Source organism: Mercenaria mercenaria, chromosome 11 (assembly GCF_021730395.1).
Source record: "Mercenaria mercenaria strain notata chromosome 11, MADL_Memer_1, whole genome shotgun sequence".
In the NCBI taxonomy this organism is placed as follows: Eukaryota; Metazoa; Mollusca; class Bivalvia; order Venerida; family Veneridae; genus Mercenaria; species Mercenaria mercenaria.
In genome coordinates, this window is record NC_069371.1 from 2,276,312 (window position 1) to 2,282,310 (window position 5,999).

The window sequence follows — 5,999 nt, forward strand, 5'->3', positions numbered from 1 at the left end:
ATTTTAATTCTTATTGTGCTGATATTAATTGCAGTATCAGTTATTGTTATTGGATTGAAATGGCATGCATTTTTTCGATCTTGGAATAGGGATTTAAGTTGAATAACAAAAAGGTAAAAATAAATGTTTTTTCTTTTGCAATAATTTTGATTATTTTTTGTGAAATTGTGTACAGAAATCACTATTCTTTATGTATTGACACAAAGTGTGCTTAAATCATGACTGCAATGTGGATATTTTGCAATTAAGAACATGTAGAATGTACGATGCTGTCCGGTGATTAAGCTAGCGATATCAAAGGATTTTTCAAATCACCAAAATGTGGTCTTCTTTTAGTCCCAAAATATTGACCAGACATTTGGTCCGGCAATGCCTTTGAAAATGCCAGACCGAACCAAATTTTGCCGGACCGAAAATGAAATAATTAATGAAAATAATGGTGAATAGGCCTAAACGAAATATACTAATCAATACTTTCATAATACTCCAGCAACCATTTTCAATTGTTTATTTCATTACATCAGCAATAACATGTAGTCACTGGTGTACCCCAGGGAGCTGTCTTTAGACCTTTGCTGTATGATATCCGAAGACTCGTAAGAGCGAAGAAACCCATCATTGTGCTTTTAAAAGTTTTACCATGAACCCGACAACAACGTACAATTCATTATGGACAAATGACCTCACAACAGATGGACAACTAACCCCTCAATAACTTTATGGATAACACATTGTAAATCATTATGCTTAAGTTTAACCATGAACCCAACAATGATATATTATTCATTTTGGACAAATGACGTCACAACAGAAGGACACCTAACCTCTCAATGACTTAACGGATAACACATTTCAAATCACTATTCTTACGTTTTTCCAGCCAACCCCACAACGATTTATAATTCATTATGGACAAATGACCTCACAACAGATGGACACCTAACCTCTCAATGACTTAACAGATAACACATTTCAAATGATTATGCTTAAGTTTTACCATGAACCCCACAAGGATATATAATTCATTATGGACAAATGACCTCACAACAGATGGACAACTAACCCCTCAATAACTTTATGGATAACACATTTCAAATGATTATGTTTAAGTTTTAGCATGAACCCCACAATGATATATAATTCGTTATGGACAAATGACCTCACAACAGATGGACAACTAACCCCTCAATAACTTTATGGATAACACATTTCAAATGATTATGTTTAAGTTTTAGCATGAACCCCACAAGGATATATAATTCATTATGGACAAATGACCTCACAACAGATGGACAACTAACCCCTCAATAACTTTATGGATAACACATTTCAAATGATCATGTTTAAGTTTTAGCATGAACCCCACAATGATATATAATTCATTATGGACAAATGACCTCACAACAGATGGACACCTAACCTCTGAATGACTGAACAGATAACACCTTCCAAATCATTATTCTTACGTTTTCCAGTGAACCCCACAAGGATATATAATTCATGATGGACAAATGACCTCACATCAGCTGGACAACTATAAACCCCTCAGTGACTTTATGGATAACAGATTTCAAATCATTGTTCTTAAGTTTTCCAATGAACCCCACAATGATATATTATTCATTTTGGACAAATGACCTCACAACAGATGGACACCTAACCTCTCAATGACTTAACAGATAACACCTTCCAAATCATTATTCTTACGTTTTCCAGTGAACCCCACAAGGATATATAATTCATGATGGACAAATGATCTCACATCAGATGGACAACTATAAACCCCTCAGTGACTTTATGGATAACACATTTCAAATCATTATGCTTTCCATAAACCTGATTCATTTTGGACAAAGGACCTCACAACAGATGGACAACTTACCCCTCAATAACTTCATGGATAACCCATTTCAAATTTGTAAGTTTTACCATTAACCCCATTACGATGTATTTATTCATTATGGACAAATGACCTCACAACAGATGGACACCTAACCCCTCAGTGACTTATGAATAACACATTTCAAATCATTGTGCTTAATTTGTGTGATTCTGCCATTAACCCCACAATGATATGTAGTTCATTATGGACAAATGACCTCACAACAGATGGACAGATATAACCCCTCAAAGGCAATGACTACAAGCTTATGGCAGTTATTCACCATCACAGTAGAAGTTAATACATACTGCCGACGGACGAGGGAGGAACAACAAACGTAAAAGAACGAAAACGCAGGAAACGTCTGTAAAACGTCAACGTACACAAGGAAAGTCGGGCACTGCGAAAGGATCTAAGGATATTTTCGTTATCGATTAAAGTATAGACAACACATGCACACACATATGTAAAAAAATGTCCGTGTTTAACGAGGAAAAATTTAGCGAAGGACTGGTTTCGGAACTAGCATTGTTTGATCTTCCAAGTACGCAGACTAGCGTAATGGACGTCTATTATGAAGAAATTCGTCCGATTTCACAATTGTCTGACAGTGTGAGTCCAATCGAATTCCGAATCGGTGGGCAAAATTCCATGGATTATCTGGACATGAAAGGAACGCAACTATACGTCAAACTGAGAGTGAAGACGGCTGCGGGCGCTAACTTAGTCGCTCGAAAGGTTGGACCAGCGAATTTGTTTCTCCAGGCCTTGTTTTCATCCACAGAGGTAACTTTGCAGAATAAAGCAACGGTTACAGCGAACTACAATCCGTACAGGGCTTACATACAGACGATATTGAATAATGGACAGGATGCCACTTCACAACTACAGTCTCAGCTATTTTACATGGACACTCCAGGAACACACGCTGTGTCAGATCCTGGTGGTGCAAACAAGGGTTTGTATGAAAAGGCCAAACTGATAGCGACATCGAAAACGTTGGATCTGCAGGGTCCCATATTTCATGACTACTTCTCACTGGAACGTTATTTGTTGAATCAAGTGGACGTCAAAGTAAAGCTGTACAGAAGTTCACTAGACTTTTGTTTGATTAGCAGCGAATCATCGCCGGCCTTCAAGATTGAAATTGAGGATATCTATATCTTAGCCAGGAAGATTCGGGTAAATCCGGCATTATTCTATGGACATGCAGAGATACTGAAAAACACCAACGCCAAATACCCGTAACTCGAGTGGAATGTCGGTCTCAAAGCGTGGCTTCGGGCAGTACTAGTTTTCACTGGGAAAACATTCTTCAAAATCAACGACCGAACAAGGTGGTTATCGGTTTTGTAAAATCGAAAGCGGTCTCTGGCGACTACGGCACCAATCCATTCAACTTTGAAAACTGTAACATACAGAGCATTTGTTTATACGCCGACGGACTACCTGTGGGAGGCAATCCCTTAAAGCTGGACTTTACCAAAGCCACTGGACAGTCTACTATACGGGCCTACGTCAATACATTTACTGCGACTGGCAAATGGAGACAGCCGGATGAAAGAAACCAAATGAGCAGAGATCAATTTAACAGCGGAACAACAATGTTCGTCTTCCAGTTGGATGTACAGTTCTCCGCTCCACTATCAGGTATGCTATTTAATTGTGTAAAACATAAAAATTTATTCATTTCGATTATTTGTTAATACTGATCTTACATTGAGCTCTTATCATTGTACTTATATTTGACTCGTGAAAAGAACAAACAAAACCTAGTTGTGTATTTAATTTGCTCCCTTGTTTTCTTTTTGACAGAGAGTGTAAGCTGTTTGGTATACAGTGAAATGTCCGGTTACTTCGAGTTAAACAAAGAGAGAGACATCATTACGAAATGAATACGCATCAGTTACAGTGTATGATACAGTGCGATCCAGTGTTGAACGGACATGTAACGGGTGTTTTTGCGGCTGATCGACTTCCTAAGTGGACGCCTGGCTATCCCTTTGGCTTTATAGCAAATACTGACATTCATTCAAAACCAGGATACTATTGGTGCGCCTTTTACGACGATGGACGTGGTAATGTGGATTTTTTTGACAGTTACGGAAAGGGACCGGGTGTAAATAGCGCGCATTTCCGGCACTGGATAAATGCTCACGCAAAAACTCAAATAGTTAATCACGTACAGTTACAGAGCGATGAGTCTAAGATATGCGGACTTTACGCAGTATTATATCTTCGTCAAAGACTTATTGGTTATAACATGGAGGACATTGTCAGTGTGTTCGATGTTAGTAATTATGAATCCAACGATTCTTACGTGTATAAATTAATGTCAGAAGCCTATCCTCATTGTCTATAAATATAGTTTTAAGTTATTTTGTGTCATATACGAGTGTAATTAAATAAAATACCTGTTATAACTTATTTTTCCCTATATATTAACTCGTTATGAGGATGTAGACACAAACTATGTGTGTGTGTGAATATGTTGATTTAGTAAACAGTTTGATTATATACATGCAATGTATACACAATTTTACAAACTATGTGCGTGTGTGTGTGAATATGTTGATTTAGTAAACAGTTTGATTATATACATGCAATATATATCTTTTATTATTATAAATAAAAAGGGTCATAAAGTGTTTGCGTTTTTTCATTTCGTTCCCCTCGTATCTCCAAAGATTTTTCGTGACGCACGCCACGGAGTAGCCACCGCATATAGGGATCATTTTTCTGTTCGTCTGTCTGTCCGTCCGTCTGTATGTCATGTTTCTTGTCCAGACTCGAAAAGTATAAAAGGTATATACGAGGTTGTGTAGTGTGAATGAACCATAACTCTACCTGGCCTACATTTTTATATTCTCATCAAATTATGTCCCAGCAGGCGACACATGTGATCAGGTGATCGCTCTTGTGTTATTGGTATGGTTGCACGGACTCAGTCATTGCAGCAAGTTCAACTCTTGAGGGTGAAGGAAGACTGCAGGTACCTATCCGTGCATTTATTTCATCACACAACGGGCACCCTTTTGGTAGAACTACCAACCTTCCGTGAGCCAGCTTTCCTTACATGAAAAAAAAATTAACGCCCGTAGTGAGGTTTGAACTCAAACCGTGGCCTGGGGCAAGTGAATAGAAATCAAGAGATCTTAACCACTAGGCCACGAAAGCCACATGAACTGGTTGGAGTAATAATAAAACCTAATTACTTTGATTATTGACGCTTTTTATTTTTTTACCATATCAGTTATTCAATTTTAAAAGCGTAAACAAGAAGCGTATGACAAGTCATAAGTAATATATATACTGAATATGCAGTAGCTTGTATCCAAGAAAACACACACACAAAAGCGTAGTGTTTTTTCTTTATAATCGTTTGTCTAAATGAAGAAGTTGTATAATCATTCCTTTCATTCTGTTTTTCCAATTAGCACATTTCGTGTCCGTCTCACGCCAATCCCGACAATAAATTTTCAGTCTGTACATGTTGACGAGTTCCTTATCTTCCAACAAAGCAACGGAGTCCTCCCATTTCGTAAGGACATCGTTTTCGTCCACTTCCTGCAACATATCCTCGAACCATAGATGTAACAGTTCCTCCGTTGTAACAGATAAACACGCGTGATGGTTCTGCGATAAACTGTGGTTCATACATCCGTCGCATTTCTTTCTAAATGTCTCAAACATTTTGTCCATAATTGCTTTCGCGTAGAAAAAGTTAAAGTAGGATTCTAACAAAGACACTTCCATGTTTACTAGGTTTTTTTGTATATGTCCTGTTTCTTTCTACTGAGCCTCGGACACGGCGGCGTGTATGCTGGGTGAAAGCTGTTTCAACGTGAGCCACTGTAACATACTGAGGTCGACACCGATAATGGTGGGTGATCTGTTGTCAAACTGTCTTATATCCACAAATACAGTCCCATTTCGATGACACACTGTGGCGTAGAGGTTTTCTTGTAGATAAAACTGTTTGCCATAAAGGCACTCCGCTTTGGTGAAGTTGGCTCTATGTATAATGAGCATGGTGGCTGACTGGAATAAAGCAGTTTGAATGCGAGAGTATGATCAGTCCGAGAACGGCGCAAATCGTAACTAATATTAATAGTTT